Below are 21,078 nucleotides of genomic sequence, written 5' to 3' on the forward strand. Positions count from 1 at the left end.
AGCTGAGAGGAGAACTTCGCTGGGAAAAAAGGTGGGGAAGGTTTGTTGGTGTTGTGTTTTAAGCCTTCTGACAGTAAAAAATCAGACTGAGCATTGGGAGCAGGACCGGAAAGTATGCCATCTATGCTGCTGATCCTACAATGTGTTTGCATGCAATCAAAACCTGTTTTGACACAAGGGTTCACTAACTTCAACAGGATCAGCTTTTGGCACACAGTTGGCATCTGTAGAGGGCAAAAAGAAGATGGTCATATATTTACAGTTAATGGGACTGGGCACATGAATAAGTTTCAAATACTCAAGAACTGAAATGAATTTAAAAGTTTTTCACCATTTTGTTCTTTAAAGTATTTTATTTGCTAATAGCAGTTTTGTACTCTATCAGTAGTGACATCATCTGAAAACTTCCAGCAGTTTTTACTTCACTTATGTTGATCCAAGGTTGCAATAACACCATTTTTCAAATTGGGTTAAGGCTTTTATAAAAAAAAATATATATATATATAAAATCAATTGTAAGACTACAATTTAAGTTGCTTCACCCTAAATCTGTTACACCAATTATATAGTGATGGAAGTTAGACACCACTTGACCATATAGGACTGGAACAGCAGGTAACAGAAGAAAGTTGCTGTCTAGTCGACATTAAAATGAGTTAAAGTCGGAGGCAATAGACAAAGACATGAAAGAAGAGGGGAATCCAAACTAGAGAGGGGAAGTACAGGGTCCCACCAAAAGTGGAAAAAATAATAACTAGAGCAAGAAATAGAAGAGAACACAGTGCTAGTATGTCAAGAAGAGGAATGGATCAGCAGCAAAAGCAGCTGAAATGGCAGGGATGAACCTGTTTTTGAAAGCTCAAAGGAGAGTCCAGAACTGAAGGAGAAAAGGTAAAAATCCCTTTATGAGGCTTTACGAGGCTTAATGCAGACAAACGAGGTGTGGAAAAATAACAACGACAAGTTGATTTGGTAGCCAAGATGAAATTCAGTAAACCACCCTGACCAGAAAGCTTCATGTGGTTCCTTAACACCATCTTATTTTGGTTGAAATGCATATAGGGAAGACCCACCATGGAGGCTTGATCTCATCCATCTTCCTAAAAATCATAAGGGTCATTTAACAGGAAGCTGGGGACTTCCCCTTACTTTAAGAGTGGTCAACAGCTGCAGTGAGCTCCAGGCACAGGGAATTGCTTACCAGAAGCCAGAAGAGGCTGGTCAGTAGTGGACTGATAGGCTGCAGGCACCTAGTACACAACCAGAGGCTCAGCAGTAAGATCATAAGGCAGAGTACTTATTGCAGTGCTGATAGCACAGCAGTAGTACCATAGGACAGAGGTCAAGCTGGAAAAGAGGGAAAATGGTCAGTCTGGGCAGCTTCCCTGCTCCTGTGTCAAAAAATTCCAGCAAAGCAAATCAGGCAAGAACTGGAGGTGAGACTAGGGAACCAGAGCAGAGCAGAAGATACTCAGATGAGAAGGGGTGCCACCACCCCATCTTGGGACATAGCCTGTTACAGGTCATCTCGAGAGTCATCTGGTCCAAAATCCTGCATGAATGTAGGAATGTATTTCTAAGTTGTCTCTAATCAAATGCTTATTCAGCATCCTCTTGAAAATTGCCAGTGAAGGAGATTCTGAAAATTCCTTGGTAAAGTGAAGTAATTTTTTTTTTTTTTTTTAAATCATGAAGGGTGTTTAAGGCAATATGGTCTGTTCTATCTATGAGTTAATGTGGTCATTGCATGTTTGCCAGAGCTGCCAAGTTTAGGTCCTATTGTGGAAACAGGGCCTACTCTGGGGGGAAGACCTTGGTCTCACTATTGAAGAAACACAGGACTGCTGGGTAAAAAAGCATACTAGCTGTCAACTGCAGGGTGAGAATCCTAGCTAACTTCCAGGTTCACTCTGGACTGAGCTGTTTGACATGCCTGCATAAATAAGCTTCAATGAATATTCTAATACAGCTAGAATAGAAGACAGGGAAGACTTTAGCCCAGACCAGATACCACCTGGAAAACCTGATCCACTTAACCAAGTGAATAATGTATTTATTTGAATCTAAGATGAGGTTTTTTCCACCATTCAACATCGGGGGGTGGAGGGGTGGGACCCCAGCTAGGTTAGGGCCAGTCAGAGCTACAAGAGCTGCCTGCCTGCCCCTGCAGCCTCTCTTCCCTCCTCTCCCTTGCCTGCACCACACCCCCCGGCCCCCCGCTTAGTCAGGCACAGCTCAGGCTCATTCTCTTTCAAGCATGGACCACATACATGCAAGCTCCATCCCCTGCCTGGCCAATCAGCAGCAGCGCAGCTCCAGCCCCTGGATGCTGCTGTGTAGCAGGGCAGGTTTGGAGCTTGTGTGTGCTTAGAACTGGTGCCACACTTCACAGTAAGCAAGTAGGGAAGAGCTCTGGATGCAAGGAGCAGGCCAGGAGAACAGGCCTGGGAGGGGAGCAGAGGCAAAGGCTGTGGGAAATAGGCAGAGCAGAACCTGCAGGGGGCAGAGGCATCAGGAGGGAAGGGGTAAAGGTGGTAGGGAGCAGGCAAACTTTTTCCATACCTATGAATCTAACTATTGGGGGGAGGGAGGGACACACACAGGGGACCTTAAATTCAAAGTCATCTTGGATTCAGATAAATACAGTACATCTAGCGGAATCTTTTCTGTTCTAAAGGAGACTCTCGGAGACATCAAAAATCCAGACTCTGAGATGAAGGGAGAGAAAATCTGGGTGAAGCATGCCTTCTCTGACCTGAGGGTAAGAGGCAGAAATCTAGGGTCCCCTAATCTCAGCAAAGAACCTGGTAACAAAAGCTCTGTTGCAGGGAGGGTCCTAACCAGGGCTTGACAGTATTTCTGGGGCAGAGTGCCAAAAGCACCAACAGCCCTGACTTGTAAGATATTGGCATGCCAGGGCCAGGCAGCAGGAGAGCTGAGGGTCCCGATCCTTGTGGCTGCACAGCCCCAGCCCCTTCCCTGCAGTCTGCCCCATGGCCAAGCAAAATGCCTGTGTGTGCCATGCTCCAGCACCCATTCCAAGGGTTGCCCACCCCAGTCTAAACGTTATCATCTAAGCCAATTCCTCTTTCATCTTGTAGAGCAGGGGTTCCCAATGTGTGGTACAGGTACCCCTGGTGGTATACAGACAACCTGTCAGTGGTACACATTAACAGATTTATTACAATTACTTTATCTGACAAAAAATTGCTGGTGGTACTTAAGGCTGTACCATTTTAAACTGGTAGTGCACAATCTGTCAGAGTTTGGAACCCACTATTGTAGAGAAAGGGGTAGCAGCAAACTCATCCAGCCCCATAGGCCGAATGAAGATCTTTGAGATGGTCTGTGGGCAGGGCCATTCTGGTGGGGCAGTGTGTGCTGTGTGCTCCCCGTGCCACAGGCATTCTGTACCAGGCAATGTTCCCTCTAAGGAGTAGCGGTCTGTGAGCGCACCGCTTCAGTCCCACCTCCCCCTTTCAGCATGGCGCAGATTGCCAGTAAGTATCCCAAAAGTAAGTGTCCAGGTAGAAGTGGGCAGGGTTCAGCCACTAAATGAAGGTAAGTTCCTCACTCCTCATGCAGGGCAGGCAGCAGCTCCTCCCCGAGACGAGGCGAGGCGAAGCAAGGGCGGGACTGGCGCAGGCTCTGCTGGCTCCAGGGAACTATTCCGTTCGCCCACATCGCCTCGGGGAGCTAGGAGGCACATGGCGTCAGGGCGGGGGAGTGGAGCAGTTCCCCGGAGCCAGCAGAGCCTGAGCCAGCCCCAGCCCCCATCTCCACCTTGCCTCATCACAGGGAGGAGCCACTGCCTGCCCTGTGTGAGGCCCTGCCGGATCCGGGGAACTGCTCCACTCCCCAGCCCTGACACCATGTGCCATCTCGCTTCCCCGAGGCGATGCAGGGGAGCAGAGCAGTTCCCTGGAGCTGGTGGAACCCACCCCTGTCCCCGAAGCTCGGGGAGGAGCTGCTACCTGCCCAGCACGAGGAGTGAGGAGCTTACCTTCGGTAAATGTTCCATACAGACCCCAGTGCCTCTGCTGCACTCCATACCCAGCTCCTCTCTGGGAGGGTACACAGTCTTAAAGTTGTGGTGCGGCAAGACTTTTACTTGTGTGCAGTCGCGCATGCACGCACCTTAGAAGGAACACTGGTACCAGCCACTCTCTGGGGCTTGTATTACTTGTGGCACAGGGGGCTGGCATGGGACACGTTTCATGCAGTACCCAACTGGCCTGGCCCCAAGCACTGGTTCAGGGTGGTCAGAATAGAATTCTAGGTCATCTGTGCCCTGCAAAGCCAGGGCACAAAGCTATCCGGCAAGGTACTGTATGTGTGGGGGGACAGGAATCCAGAAGTGTTTCTGCCCAATAAGGAAAGAAAGTATGGGCAGAGGTTTCCTTTGAAGCAAAAGGACTAGTATTTCCTGTTGCCTGAAATGATACGGCTGTGGAGTGATGGAACTTTTTTTTGATGCTTTCTGCACAGTTCCAAGGAACGGTAGGCCAGTGGAGTAGTTATGCTAGGAGAGCAAGACTGCCCATGTATGCTTCTAGATGGAATAAGACTAGTACTTAATTTTCTTCCTAGGAACTGTGAATGAACTCCAAAGGAGCATAAGGTGACCCTAGAATCCTAAGCCATATGGAATATTTCATCAGTTTTCATACCAGATGGCTTTGAATCCTCAAAAGGTCCTGAACAGCATTTTAGACCTTTTCAGGAAAAGCACAATGTCTGCAGAAGGACTGTCTCCTCACACTATCACGAGGGGAGCTGATGACAGCACTGAAGATTTGCTGGGGATAATGCACTGCAAAGGTGGCCAACCTGCAGCAGAGGTGCCACAAGTAGCACAGGCAACCTGTATGTGGCACAGGGTAGATCAGGAAGGGGACAGGCAGCACAGCAGCAAATAGGGTAGGAAGCAGAAAGCAAAGCAGTAAATCAGGCAGGGAGCACATCACCGGGAGCGAAAACAAAGCAACACGAGGCAGCAGAAGGGGACTGGAGTGGCACTTGGGGAGGATGCAAAACTGATTTGTGACACTTCCCAAAATGGTTAATCCTTATTGATGTATTGGATATCCACCTACTTCAGATAAAACATTTCTTGCATCAACAGAAACAGCATTTTCATTCACTTTCTCCACTAGCTAAGAGTGGTGCTTCACATAAAGATCAGTGCAGCCTAATTATTTGATTCCACTTCCACAGTAGTCAACATCTTTTTCTCTCTCTTAAACAGGAAGACTATGAAAGGGAGAGTAGGTCTTTCTCAAATTTTTATAACTGCTGTAACCATTTTGATAGTTTCCTTAAATTCTGAATCCTTCTTCTTTCAGAATACGTAAATGATATTGTAATTCTTAGAAATACCTTTCCCATGTTCAACATAATTACACTGAAATTATGCTAGTAAAATGGTTATTACTAAATTAACAGAATATCTACATGTACATCTACAAGCCTGAATACCGCATTAAGATAGCCCCTGAAACATTTTAAAGTTACAAAAAGTGGAAAGCAAGTGGGTCCTGAAGTGTTTCTGTACTGTCCATCCTCCACTGTAACCTCTCCCTTCCCCCCCCACAAACAGGCATCCTTTCTCATTCCTCCAATGGTTGCAGTTACTCAGTGACTCCCATGAAGGGAGATAAATCTTAGTCTGAAGTCAGGTAGAAAGAAGGAAATATTTGCATCTTATACAAACCAGCTAAATCAGACACGTATTGCATAAGCTCTCAGCACAAGAAGAGGACTTCATCAGATGCATCAGACAGCATCGGATAAAGTAAGTCTGCTTCTTATGAAAGTGTATGCCATACATTTCTGATTAATTAGTCTATATGATGCAAAACTACGCTGTCTTCTCCTATGGAGGGAAACCAGTGAGGCAGCTGGTGAATGTAAGAATCACCAATCCTGTAGGGTTTTTTTTTGTTTTTTTGTTGGGGGGGGGGGGGAGGTGCAGGGAGATTGTTGACTGACTGCCAGGAGCAGTCTCCCACAGGAAAGGAAATGCACTCACTTCCCAGGCAGAGCTCTTTATTAGTAGCTGCCAGTAAGTAGCCTGCAGCCTCTTAGCTCTTTGAGGTCTGCTTCATGCTACTCTCAGCTCCCCTTCCTGCATGTACAAATATAAAACTCCAGGGAGATTATATGCTCCTGTACCACCCAACCAAGGCTCCTTAGGGGTTATTTTTAAGGGGATACTTCTGGTCCTGGAGGCAAGAACTATACACTGGGAGTGTTACCTCAAATTACTTTTATAAAAAAGCTGTCAGAGATGTCAGGATAGCAGACACTGTACAAACAGCAGAGCCAGGAAACAAATCTAAACCCCACTTTAAATGCCAGAAGCCTAGGTAGCGTAAAAGTGACAATGCACTGCTATTCATTCCAATGGGAATTCAAACTAGGGTGCAGAACGTAAATGAAGTTAATACTGAGCATTCTTATGTGTCTGTCACTTGGATTCCCTGTATCAAATCTACATTCAAATACTAACTGCTAGCAAGTCGCACTGAAGTTTAAATAATCGCTATGCTTTGGCAATAATACAAATCATGTTTTGCCAGTTCAATGCAACCTATGAAATAGCTAAATATTAAACTGAAACAATACTAGAACAGGTACACATTCACTTTGGGGTGAAAGGGAAGAAGAGCAGGAAAAGTATATTAAGGAAGGGAAAAAGAAGCTGAATTAAATATATTTAGATATACTGTTACATTAATTGTTTGAATCAGATGTTCATTTCTATACTTTGCATAATCCCAAACAGCCCAAAATAGCCTCTGCAGCAATTAGACTTCTTAGACTGCTTGCCCATGGAAAAATGTCTACAAGTGACATCAATAAAATGAAGACAATAACTATCTGAATATAAGAATCACTGTCGTTCCCCTTGAAGGCAACAATGTAAGGTCCAATCCAGACAAACAGAGCAGCTGTTGGTCAACCACTACTTGGCCAGCTGGCCTAGATGGAGCCACCAGAGCTCAAAAAAAATGTTTCAAACACAGCTCCATGCAAAGTGAAATTGGGCCATTTTATACAGTACTTTCCTCAAGTACCTATTTAGGCAGAATCAAAAAACAAATTGCTACAAATCAAGCATGGAAAACCTGCTTACAGCTTGTTACTGAGAATACAAGTGGGGGAAGGGTTTGTTACTTTAAGGTGGTACTACTACATATAGGTCATCAATGCAAGCTTTTCAAATTAGAGCTTGCACCTAATTGTGTTAAGCAAGTATACAAGTTGCATTCACAAAAACAAAAAAATTTTAAAAAGCCAAATTTCTTAATGTACTTCTAAAACAATAACTATGGAACAGTTCCTTCAAAGTCTTTAGAAAAAGTGAGACAGCTGCTTTGCCTACACAACACTTGATTTCTTTAATTTGCCACATAAGCTTTTGCTTGAGGCTTGTGCAGAATCCTTCACAAATCGTGGCTATTTAGACTTTGAGACCTACTTTGGGTTCAGAAGAAATTAAAATAGTAAATAATGAAACCACTAGGACAACAGATAACTGTAAAATTGAAAGATCATTTAAGAGACATCACTTTTCTAAACCAAGTATTTTTCCCAGCTTCTTCATTTATGGAATCTTCTTCAATCACGTTCCAGCAGATCCACCGTCTCCTCCTAATCCTGTTCCACACAAATCTCAGAAAGACCATATTTTCTTGAAACAACACCCTCCCCCCCGCCCCAAACAAAACACCCTTTTTTTGGGAAGGCAGGACAATGACAAAAATCTTTTTCCAGAGGAGAAACAGAGTCTAATCTTCAGCTCACTCACCTACCCTTTCTTGCTTAAATAAAAACTAAAGTCTAGCAGCTGCTAAAGGCTGTCTCCATGGGTGGATCTATGAAGAGCTAAAGAGTCTCCAGGGCTAAGAAACACCAGAAGAGAGATCAGAAGTAGCTAGCAGACACTAAAATTGCCACAGGAAAGATTAGTTTGATTAATGGAACATCAAGACCATTTAAAAGCAAGACAATTATTAACATCTGTGCAATGAAGAGCAATGAGCCATGAACTCAGGAGCAGGAAAATATGGCTCGTGGGCCAGATATGGTCCAACTGGCTGGATCCAGCCTGCACCTGCTCTGTGATGCTCCACATGAGGCCAAGCCCACCCACTCCCAACAAGACAGCTCCCATCACACTCCCACCAGCACTCTGACCAGTGTGAGCATCTTTTGACTGGGCTCTTCCCAGTGTGCTGCTCTCCTCCTCTTGCCTACAGCAGGAGCTGCTGAGCTGAAGCTTCCTCCCCACCTGCCCAGAGCAGCACAGCAGTGGCACCAGCAGAAGGCGGAGCTGCTGCTGGAAGTGAGGGGAGCAGAGCAGCACCTGGCTGGCTGCAGCTGCACCAGAAACAGCCCCACTGTGGGCCAGCCCCACTGGGGCTGGTTCTGCTCCCCTAGCCTCCAATGGTATCTCCTCCTCCTGCTACACTGCTTTGAGTGGGGGGGGAGCTTCAGCCAGACAGCTCCTGACCCAGCATTTGGGGCTTTGGCTCCAGGTCCCAGCCACCTGCTCTGCCACCCCACCCATAGGTGGCTCCTCATCATGCCAAGTGAGTGGAGCAGGTAGAAGATAGTCAGGAGCTGTAGCCAGAGCCCCATGTGCTGGAGCAGGAACCTCCCAGCTGAAGCTTTCTCCCCCATCCCACTCAGAGCAGTGAAACAGGAACAGGAGGAGGAGCTGCTGCTGAAAGTGAGGGGAACAGAACAGCCCTGCCTGCCTGGGCCCCAGCCAGCACTCTTCTCAGTGTGGCTGCAGCTGGCCAGGTGCTGATCTGCTCCCCTCCCTTTCAGCCGCAGCTCCTCCTTCTCCCAACTCCTGCCCCTGCTGCCAGACAGGCAGGTGGGCAAGCTTCAGCTGAGCAGCCTACGCTGGAGGTGAGGGGAGAGGAGCAGAGCAGCACCTGGCCAAAGCTGTGCGCTGGCCAGGGTTGGGCTGGTGGGCACAGACTGCCCTGGGCAAGGCTTGGCCCCAGGCAGAGCACTGTTGGGGGCAGCCATGGACTACACTACCCAAGCAAGCCCTGGGCACACCCCACCACACTTCCTTCCACCTCCAGCTGGCTCCCAGGACCTAGTACCCAGGCAGCCTCCCCTCCCCACCCCACAGGCATACTGTGCAGGGAACAGATCATGGCTTGGTCTGAGCCCCAGCCCTGAGCTATCATTGCCTCATGCCCAGCCCCATGATCCCAGACTTGCCCACCTGTCCCACTCTGAAACACTGTTCCCCTCCCACCCAAAACCCCAAGGGTGATTTGGTGAGTTGCTGCACATACGAGGGGAGACAGAAGGGGAGGACAGCAAAGGGGGCTGCTGACCCAGCTCACAATGACTCATCAGAAGTGCCTATGTGGCTTACAGGCCTAAATAACTGCCCCCCGCCTCCCCTCACATTAACTTAACTGACTCCCTCAGCTACCTGAATAAGTAATGCCACTGCACTCTGGAGCAGGAATCAAAACAGATGAGGAGAAAATCAGTTTCCTTGCTTGAGACATGCACCCCAATTTTGGAGGACTGATTTTTGGGGAAAATGTGCATGCAGTATGCAAGTAAATATGGTATATCTTGTAAAATACTAGGAGGCACCTGAAGAAGGGTGTCTGTACCTGAAAGCTTGCAAAGAACAATTATTCCAACTATTCAGTTGGTCTAATAAGAGATGTTGCACATCTACCCAAAGAATCATGTCTGCCTATTGTCCTTAGACCAACATGGCTACAACCAACAACGCAGTAGGCCCTCTACATACTAATCAAATAACTACTAATTAAAAGAAATATCTGTAGCATCTTCTAGTGCTTTCTCTGTTTTCACAACACTTAGCTGCAACATGTGCTATGGACCCCTAGACCCACCAACACCAACTTCTGCAAGCAGTAAGCAGCAAAAGCAAGACATTTTGAGCAAGGGAGCAAAAAATTCCACCATGTTGTCCTGTAATAGTTGTGTGTCAGAATACAACCAAGCACGTAAAACCTGTGAAACATTCTGCTTGGCCATAGGCCACTATCCTAAATCATTGTACAACAGTCTTATTGTTTGCATAACCTGTGTTTTAACTTGTCATCCAATTCCAAGTGAACTAAAGATGCTTAAAGTCGAAGAATGGCAACCTTCTTCTTTTCAGCAGTATTTGTGTGACCATTCTGCATTTTTCTCCCTAACAGATACATATGCCTCTCACCCATAATTTGGAAACAAAAGCAACACAGCAACACACTGTGTGTACAACACATACACCAATTAAGATCTGAAAACCCATTTGCTGAGAAGATGATGGGAAGGAGGGGAATAAATGATTAAAAAAATAAAAAAAATAGATGGGATTTAGGTGCAAAACAGGATGATGTCACAGGCATCCTTGGCAAATAATATAGATGATGTCTGGTCCAGTCTAGAATTCACACTGTACAACTTTTAATCTGAGCAGCAAGCACATGAAGTCCAGGAAAGTGTCACTATTATAAGCATTTGAAAACACCACATGGTTTAGGGTGAAGGAGCTGTATAATGTGCAATTAAAAATCTAACGTTTATAGCCATTATGTTGCAGTGTTGTTGGTGGTAGCCGTGTTGGTCTAAGAGCATAGGCAGGCAAGGTTCCTTGGGTAGATGTGATATCTTTTATCGTACCAACCGAGTAGTTGGAAAAAGGTTATTTGCAAGCTTTATGTTGATTTTTAATTTAGCCTGAAAACAGCCTAGTCAGCTACAATGACTAAGAGTAGACAAACAAATATTAATTGTTGATTAACAAATACTAACCAGAGTGTATTTTCTGTTTCTGAATTTGGAAGTTTATGCAACCATTTGTGAAGCTAGTGTGAGGATAACAGAGTCTGGTCAGATACACACAAGAACAATTCTTACTGCCGATATTTAATATTAAATTAAGAATTCTAATAAGTAGCAAGCTGCAATTCTCTTTTAAACTGGCTTAACTATTAGGGGTGCATCGACAGAGATTTTCTGGGCTGATACCAATGGCCAATTTTTAACAAGCCATATCAGCTGATATCAATCTGATTGCTGATATATGGCCTGTCAGCTTGGCGAGCAGCATCCTGCTGCTTCCCAGGAGCCTGCACCAGAGACATTGCAGAGAAGATCCCTAAACTCCTCCAGCCCACTGACCGCTATCCCATGCTCCTTATCCATGTGAGCACCAATGACACAGCTTGGAGTGCTCTCAGCCAGGTCATGAGGCGCTACAGGGATTTAGGAGTGGGGCTAAAGGGTCTCAGGGTGCAGGTGGTATTTTCTTCCATCTTCCCAGTTTCAGGCTATGGGTTGAGGAAGGAGAGGAGGATCCAGGTAGTTAATCAAAGACTGTGGTGCTGGGTGTCATCGGGAAGGCTTTGGCTTCCGCGACCACAGTCTGCTCTTTGGCGAAAGAGGAAACGAGCTGCTGGGAAGGGATGGCCTCCACCGCTCCACTGGGGAGGAGGCTCTTCTCAGCAAGACTGGCTGGCCTGCTCCACCAGGCTTTAAACTAAGCCCACCGGAGGATTGGTGAACTACTGCCACTGATGGCCCACTGAGCAACCCTTGCAATGCCAGCAGGCCTAAGCACTTAAGGGAGCCCACCCCTAGATCAATCTGTGGGCAAAGCAAGGGCCCCCATGGGGACACTTGCCTGCCTGTACAAGAATGTCAGGAGCTTGGGGAATAAGCAGGAAGAACTTGTCCTCTTGCTGAACACAAATAATTACAACATCATAGGGATAACAGAGACCTGGTGGGATTCCACCCATGACTGGACCACAGATATAGACGGCCATATCTTGTACAGGAGAAATCAAGTAGACAAAAGGAGCTGGGATATAGCTCTCAATGTCAAGGAGAGTTATGCATCCCTGCAAGCCAATATTGGCGACGAGGGTGGATGACTGGAGACCCTCTGGGTTAAAATCCATAGGGAACATGGCAAAGGGGACACAACGGTGGAAGTCTACTACAAACCTCCACCCAAAGTCAAGAGTTTGACCACGAGTTCACCAGGGAATTGGCTGAGGCCACATGCTCCCGGTCCATGGTTGTCATGGGTGACTTCAACTACACAGATATCTCGTGGGAAGAGCACTCGGCTAAATCCAAGCAGTCACAAAGCTTCCTCTCATGCGTGGATGACCTCTGACTCAAGAAGTCTATGGGCCAATGAGAGGTAAAGCGCTGCTCGACCTGGTACTGGCAACTGGGGACGACAGCGACCACGAGCTGATCACCTTCACCATCCACTGTAAAGCTGGCAAGTCAGTCAGCAATACAGAAGTCCTTGACTTTAGGAAAGCCGACTTTCACAAGCTCAGGAAGCTTGTCGGTGAGGCCCTAAGGGATCACAACCCCAAGGGGAGGGGAGTTCAGGAAGAGTTGTTGCTCCTCAAGGGAGCAGTCCTTGATGCACAACCTCAGGTTATTCCGTCTCAAGAGGAAAGGCAGCAAAAGGGCACAGCAGCCCCCATGGCTCTCCAGGGGACTAGCAGACCTTCTGCGGTTAAAAAGAAAGGCCTACAAAGGATGGAGGATAGGATCCACCTCCAAGGAGGAATGTTCCGAACTGGTCCGGTCCTGCAGAGAGCGAACCAGAAAAGCCAAGGCTGTGACGAACTCCAACTAGCTATAAGGACCAAGTAGAATAAGAAGTCCTTTTTCAGATATGTGGGGAGCTGGAGGAAAAGTAAGGGCAACACTGGACCCCTGCTAAATCAGATGGGACAACTGACAACCAGTGCCCAGGAAAAAGCCAACCTATTAAATAGCTACTTTGCGTCAGTCTTTCATCAGTCCCATGGGATGCCCAGGCCCATTACACGACAGGAACGCCTGGGTGGGGGAGATTCCCTGCCTTTCATCAATGCTGACCTCATGAAGGAACACCCTGAGAGGCTGGACACCTTCAAAATCAGCTGGCCCTAACAATCTACACAGCAGCGTACTCAAGGAGCTGGTAAGCATCATAGCTCAGCCACTGGCACGGATCTTTGAGAGCTCTTGGCACTCTGGTGAAGTGCCCGATGATTGGAAGAAGGCCAATGTGGTGCCGATCTTCAAGAAAGGGAGGAAAGTGGATCTGGCAAACTACAGGTACATCAGCCTGACCTCTATCCTGGGCAAGGTCTTGGAAAAGATTATTAAAGAGGCCATCCTTAACAGATTAGCTGATGGCAATATCTTGAGGGATACCCAGCATGGGTTTGTTGCGGGTAGGTCTTGCTTGATTGATCTCATTTCCTTTTATGACCAGGTGACCTATCACCTGGACAAGGGAGAAGAGATTGATGTCATATATCTTGACTTCAAAAAAGCCTTCCAGCTGGTATCCCGTGATCACCTCTTGGCAAAACTGGCCAACTGCAGCCTCGGGTCCACCACGATCCACTGGTTGGGGAATTGGCTCCGTGGTCAGCCCCAAAGGGTGGTGGTTAACAGAAGTCAATCATCACAATGCCCTATGACCAGTGGGGTCCCCCAAGGCTCTGTCCCTGGAGCTATATTGTTCAACATCTTCATTAGTGATGTGGACATTGGAGTCAGAAGTGGGCTGTCCAAGTTCACCAAGGATACTAAACTCTGGAGTAAAGCATCCATGCCTGAGGACAGGAGGGCGATCCAGGCTGACCTTGACAGGCTCAGGAAATGGGCGGATGAGAACCTGGTGGTGTTTAACACCAAAAAATGCAAGGTTCTCCAAAAAAAATGCAAGGTTCAAGAGGAAAAACCTGCAGCATCCTTATAGGCTTAGCAGTGCTACACTGTCTAGCACTACGGATGAAAAGAACTTGGGGGTCATGACTGACCACAAGATGAACATGAGTGATGCTGTGAGCAAAATGATGGTTTGCATCCATAGATGCTTCTCAAGTAAATCCCAGGACGTCATCCTCCTGTTGTACTTGGCCTTGGTGAGGCCGCAGCTGGAGTATTGCATCCAGTTTTGGGCTCCACAATTCAAAAAGGACATGGAGAAGCTTGAGTTCAGAGAAGAGCCACGCACATGATCAGAGGTCAGGAAAACAGAATGTACGATAACAGGCTGAGAGCTATGGGGCTTTTTAGCCTGGAAAAGTGCAGGCTCAGGGGTGATCTGATGGCCACCTATAAGTTTACCAGGGGTGGGCACCAGTATCTGGGAGAACATTTGTTCAGCAGAGCACCCCAAGGGATGACGAGGTCGAACAGTTATAAACTCCAGCAAGACTGTTTCAGGCTGAACATGAGGAAGAATTTCCTTACGGTCCAAGCCCCCAAGATCTGGAATAGCCTGCCACTGGAGGTGGTTCAAGCACCCACATTGAACGCTTTCAAGAGAAATGTGGATGTTTATCTTGCTGAGATCCTATGACCCCAGCTGACTTCCTGCCTCTGGGGCTGGAGGCTGGACTTGATGATCTTTTGAGGTCCCGTCTAGCCGTAATGCCCATAAAAATTTATGAAATCCAACTGGTATGTCTGTTGTGGAGGAAGGGAAATGGAGGGGGAAGATGGAGGCCCTTGCAGTGAGGGAGGGAGTGTGGCTGGGGCAGAAGCAGGTGCTGTCCAGCCGGGGCAGGATACAGGATGGAGCTGTGGCTCGTCCAGGGGGCAGCTTCCACTGCTGCATGCACTCTGAAAGGGCATGGGGGGGCGTGTGCCCCCGGATCTGTGTGCGGGGCAAGGATGGGCCACTGATGTGGGCTGGGGCCAGTTGCAGGGCCAGGCTCTTCCCAGCAGAGGGGCTGCACTCAGGATGGGCAGCAGTAGTGCTAGGAGGGGGGCTACAGTGTGGGCTGAAGCCACCCCAAAATTAACTATAACTCCCCCCATACCAGTGCTGCTGACCGCCCCAAGCACAGCCCCCACCCAGCCCCTCTGCCAGGAAGAGCCCAGCCCTGCCACCGGCCCCAGCCCACAGCAGCAGCCCACCTTCGCCCTGCAAACAAATCCGGGGGCATACACCCCCCCATACCCTCCCTGGGATGCATGTAGCAGTGGGAATAGCTCCCCCCCCAAGCCATTCATGGCTCCGTCCCACGCCCTGCCCCTACTGTGCAGCACCTACCCCAGCCCTAGCCCCTCTTGCACCACAGGGTCCTCAATCTGCCCCTCCACACGCCTTCCGGCCCCCCACCCTTTCCCCCACAACAGACTTACCAGCCAGACGCTGCTCTCCACACTGCCAGGCTGTGCTCCTGGTCACCTGCACGCATGCGCACAGCATTTATCAGCAACATTATCAGTCACAAAAAGGCCAATTGCCAATAATGTCAATTTTCCTTACATTGGTGCCAATACCATATGGGACTGATGTATCAGCACACCTCTATTAACTACAACAACTTCATGGTGGTTTGCACAGCAAATTCTCCAGTGTAGACAATATTTTTTGCAGGCTACATTCTCAATCCTTAGAACCTTCCAGTAAAGATATTAAGACATAAACATAGCAGGCTGCATGCTGGAATGACTTACTGTCAACAGAACTGTCAGTCAGTGGTAGCTTGTCATATTTTAGGCTTTAAAGTTGCACCTATTTATAAAGTGGTGAATTACAATATTGTTTAAAGTTTTCTTTTATATTCAGCCTTATTTAATCATTGCTTAAGTTCTGTATAGCCTCATTGTTATCTGAACTTTTCATTTTGCTGGTGTCTGCAATATCAGCTGGCCTTGCCTCTTGCAAGCAGCTTATGGCCTTGAGTTTGCTTGCATGATGTTTCTTTCCTTTTCTATCACTGTGAGAAGATTTTCTAACACAACATAGTAATAGTTTTGTTGCCAGCTCCAACTAACTGAACTTGGCACTAACATGCTGAATCAGAAGGATGAAATGATTGGATTCGTTAATGAAAGGTGATAAGGGAGGCCAATGGACTATGCCCAAAGAAAGACACCGAAAAAGGCCAAATTAAGAGGTGTGCTCATGATGGGTCTGTTGAGCAAAGGAATATGCTGACAGGGAAAGTATGGACAATAAGTTGACTGCAGAGAGACCAATCCAGAAGCAAGGAGTCATCAAAGGAGTGAACTTAAAGAAAAGCATAAAAGGGGGCAGCAAGAAAGTTAAGTGTGTTGTCGTTATCATCGTCATAAATCCAGCCTTCAACACCTGTCTGGACAGTCCCAGCCAATGACGCACACTTTGCTTCAGGAACTGAATGGCAGTCTTTTCTGTTGAGCTGAGTAACATCTGGGATTGGGATACCATTGTACTAAGTGTTTTTCTCTCTCTGAATACAGAAACTGCGAAGACTTGTACTAATAAAGTTAGACTTTGATTTTAGGACACTGAGTTGTCTGTGTTCATATTTCACATTCCATTTAAGGGTTAACTGTGCTTTAACACTCCCTAAGCGCTATCTGGCTGACAGTAGTTTTAGCAGAACATGCTTGCAAAGTTTTGAAACACATCTGCCCCATTGTCTAATCTTTTCTGTTCTTAATGAAACTTTTCCTAAAAACAGAAAATATCAGACACCAGCACAGAAGTTTCAAAAGACTACTGAAAAAACTAAAAGGGAAACTATTCATTTTACAAGAGATTTTAATCCCCCACAAGACCAGGATGATACTCAAAATTTACACAGGTTTACAAACACACAATGAACAGCCTGTAAGCTAGCAACTGTAATCTTGAATAAGATCTTTTTTTGCTAAGCTTGAGTGTTTTTACAAATCTTGAAACCTATGGCCTGGATAAAGAAAAAAAGATATGAAAGCCATTAAACAGATATCATTTTTCCAGAGCATCATGATCAAAGAAAAGAGCGATACTAGTACAAAAAAAAAAAAAAAAAAATCAGAAAAATTAATGCTTTCCTGCACTGCACATGACTACAGTATGCTGTCCAATAAAATATCACCACAGATGGTTCTATGACAAATCATATTATCACCAGGTACAAAATGACACTTTGTCAACTGTTTAACAAAACTGACCTGCAAACAACAACTTGGGATCAAAATGGTTCCATCCAAAAAATAAGTGTAATTCTACAGTTTGAAGTTAGGACAGCAGATTTGGAGGAAAAAAAAAAAAAAAAAGAAAAGATACTCTAAACAAAATTCTCTTTTATTGAAAATAAAAACAGAAGCAGGAGAGGACATCCTCCAAGCCCTTAATCCTTTTTCAAATGCAAAGAGGTAGAAGTATAAAATCCTCTAGAAGCATCTACTTAAATGTTCATTATGGCAGTACTAAATTAAATTATTAGCAAAGTAGTGCTATGTCAAATGATTATTCAGGGTTACTAAATCTCTTTTTGTATGCTGTTCTCAGTTTTACCAGCACACTAAAACCAAATCATTTAAACTGAATTACTACTATGTCAACATGGGTAAATGGACAGCTCTTTGACACTTGACCAAGTGTGAATGCCTCCGTATCCAGACTTGAGGAAGAACACTTGATGCCCAAAAGCTTGCCTAACAGCTCCCCCAACTACACTATTGATGCAATATTTTGTGATATTGATATCACAAAAATACCTGGACCATTACAGCAGCAGCAATACACCAATTATCCTTATCCAAAGTATATCAGAAGAAAGTCCCAACAGAGCAGTTTCTTCTATGACACTAGCAATTCAAGAGATTTGACTAACTCTTGTACTCATCAAAGAATAAAGGTTTAGCCCATTTCAAGCAGAATTTTATTTTATTTTTCTGTGGTTTCCAATCCTGCAGACATGAAGAGAAGTAGGATGAATGCTCGAATGGAATACAAGGTAACCAAAGTTGCCAGTTAGTACATTTGATGTCACTAATGACAAAATAACACTAAAGCATTTTGAGAAGAAGTGTACAATGAATAAACATGCACTTTTACCTCCAGAAGGCATTTACCCTATTTATTTACACATGAAATTTGGCAAAGAGCAAAAGAAACAGAATCCAGAGCTCCCCACTGCAATTTTCACATTTATAGAAGTAAATGTCTATTGGTTCAGAAACATTACCAATAAGGAAGGGTCCCAGAGAAGTAGATGAACATCACAGAAGAGACAAATACCAATAATGAAAAAAACCCTTTAAATTAGATACTGCTATAATTCATTTTAATCTTTGAAATATTATCAATTTCTAAAAAGCTTCATTTTAAAATCAAAGTTCCTTTATCAAAAAAAAAAAACAACTTTGAAGCCTCAGAATATAACTTTGGAGTTGAGTTAGTCGGTCACAGGCTTAACTACTTAGTTTATAATTTACTAATGCAATGGATTTGGATAGTGTTGTTCATGAAGTCTGTTATCTAAGGTATTTATTAGATTCTTTAAGAGTTAAGGGTTTATAATCCAATTAAAATTCAAGGCATATTATGATGTCATCATTGACAATACCTTCCTAACTTCTGGCAGGTGCACAGTGTGGAGAAGAGACACACAGAAAGGACTCGGGGAGAGCTCCTGTGTCCCGGAGGCTGGGTGGGACAGCCACAGCGGCAGAGAACTAGCAGCCAGCTAGCTGAGGATCTCAATTAAACCATGAGAAACCAGTGGCAGGACAACAGCCGAAGGGAAATAAGGGCCGGGAGCAGTGCAGCTGAGCCCTGCCAACACAAGTACTAATTTTACTTTTGTTTTCTGTTTTGTTGGTTTGATCAACATGCCTGTGTCTCTACAGGTTGGAAAAGTATTATGTCAGGCAGCCAGAGACTGCCTGGAGAACTTAACAAGGGAAGTTATGCTCCCTGACTGAAAAATAAAACCCCCGAGTGCAAGAGAGAACTAGGGACAGCAGCCTGGAAAAGCTTTATTTCCTTTCTTTTGAATAATTTTCATTTTTGGGTTAAAGTAAGAAGGGGGCTTAACCCCAAGCGAGATTAGACCCTGGACTTACCTGTGACTGCAGAAGAAATCGGGTAGGTTGCATTGACTCTAATATGTTGAGAAGCCTGACAGGACACGCTTGAGCCTAAAAAATAAAAATAAATTTGCTGGGTAAGATTGATACAAACAAACAGTGACATAACATCTGGGTGGCAGTAGGCAGGGTTGTAGGGGAGCTCAAAGCCCCAGAAGAGACCTATTAGGATACAACTGTGTCAAGTGGTGGCTAGAAATACCATCTCCTGATCAAGATCATCCTTTAAAATCAAGACATGGCAGACGAGAGTCAGGACCACCACCACAACAGTCAGGCAAATGATCATGATACTGACGGTCATGGTGAGGAAAGTTCTTTATTAGAATACCTTTCGTTTTAACGCAGACAAAACCTTTACACACAGTATTCTACATTTTCTCCATTTTTTTTTTTTATAGTCATCTTTGTTGTCATTTCTTCCTTCCAGAACAGACACTGAATACTGAACAGATGAAGGGCTCTTCAGTCTGGGATATTTTCCCTCGAAGACAAAAATACTGAAAACACCTATCTATGACCTTTAAATAAATATCTATTGCACCATTCTTGTGCACACTGTGAGTGTCTACACGAGACACTTAATGCACAGTAGTGCATCACAGCATGGACAGTGCTAATACACTACCATGCAGTATTACTAAGCTACTGCACAGCAGTGTCACTAAAAAGGCATTTGCCAGAGCTACTGCACAGTAACTCTAGTTACTGCATATTTAGTTAGTATTTCATTAAGCAAATAAATGAACATATATAGACGCACCCATGGAGGAAAACCTCCAGACCCCACTGAAACTTTTCAGAGAAAACTATCAAACTTGAGGCCTCGATCAATATCAAGAAGACTAAAGGGCTCCATCAGCCTGCCCTGGGCCCTGAATGAAACCCCCTCCTCATATTACTATGGAGGGAAAGACCCTGGAGGCAGACTAGCATTTTTCTTACCTCAGTATTTACCTCTCTCAAAGAGTGAGCATTGACAAGGAGACCCAGCACAGAATCTGGTGTCTCCTTTGGGAAAGTGCCTCCTTTGGGAAATTGCTTCAGCGTGTCTTTATTCAACATAATCTTGAGAAAAACACCAAGATCCAGGTCTACACTGCAGTCATCATCCCCACCCTCCTCTACATATAGGAAACGTGGGCAATCTACTGCCATCATCTCAAGAGCCTAGAGAGGTTTTGCCAAGGATGGCTCTGGAAAATCTCCACATCAAATGGGAAGATTGGTGCAAAAACATCAGCATCCTTGCTGAAGCCATGTTACAAACATCGAGTCAGGTATCTTCAAGTACCAACTTCACTGCATTAGACATTGCGCATGTGAGTGCCCAAGTCTCAACTCCCAAAACAAGTGCTCTACTCCCAGCTGAGTAACAGCCTGAATCTCATGGTGGCCAGAGGAAACACTGAGGGCATACCTCAGAAAATGGAGGCTGATATCAAGAGCTGGGAGGAGCTGGCTGCTAACTGACTCCAAAGTAACGGCAACCTTAATTAAGTGGTAGCCCATTTTGAGATAAAGCATCTTCCCCTTGAAACAGAGAAGAGAAAGCAGAGGAAGGAAAATGAAAGAAATCTTGGCCTATGGCCTACTCTCTTCCATGAAAAGGCTTGCAACTTCTGCAGATGGGTCTCCTCAAGACCCATCAATGAGACATGGTACAGATCATCCTCAAATACAGGGATTGCCAATGACACAGTACTGTTAAGGAGTCAATAGTTTGTTTAATTTAGATTAGAAGCTTCAAGAAGAAAGGCCAGCCTTCTATGTTTTACATGAAGTGCTTTGTCCACTTAGAAAAGTCTCTCAATAAGTAAATAATACTTGGTGTGCGACCTTGTCATTCTACTCCTCTTCCTCCCAGCCAATACCTTCGCACTCATGACTCACAAGGAATCTCTCACGAAAAACAAAGCTAGGTATACATGCTAGATGATGTGTTCTTGGTATTTGAGGGAAATGAGAGGTATGGTATCAAATAGGGCTGTGCAAAGCTTTGCCAGCTGTTTCATTTCAATGCTGTTGCAACTTCATAGACATAGACATTAGGGCTGGAAGGGACCTCGGGAGATCATCCAGCTCAGAACAGTGTAATCAAAATAAAAATGAAGGGCTTCAAAACAGCCAGTCAACAAAACAAGGCCAGTCAAAATGTTTCAAACATCCCGAGTTCTGAAGCAGCAGCCA

The 21,078-nt window shown here is 45.4% G+C and overlaps 1 protein-coding gene across 5 annotated transcripts in view; it reads right to left on the bottom strand.

Moving 5' to 3' along the window:
- MAPK8 (mitogen-activated protein kinase 8) overlaps positions 1-18,967 on the bottom strand; it is a 112,400-nt gene extending 93,433 nt beyond the window's left edge. For 4 of the 5 annotated variants that reach the window (XM_019555608.1, XM_019555611.1, XM_019555609.1 and 1 more), the window contains exon 1: positions 18,865-18,967. The gene's annotated coding sequence lies outside the window, so the exon portion shown is untranslated. The remainder of the gene's footprint in view (positions 1-18,864) is intronic. The other variant, XM_019555610.1, reaches the window with a different exon arrangement.
- Between the last annotated feature and the right edge of the window lie 2,111 nt (positions 18,968-21,078).

Source organism: Crocodylus porosus, unplaced genomic scaffold (genome assembly GCF_001723895.1).
Source record: "Crocodylus porosus isolate Cpor-Errol unplaced genomic scaffold, CroPor_comp1, whole genome shotgun sequence".
In the NCBI taxonomy this organism is placed as follows: Eukaryota; Metazoa; Chordata; order Crocodylia; family Crocodylidae; genus Crocodylus; species Crocodylus porosus.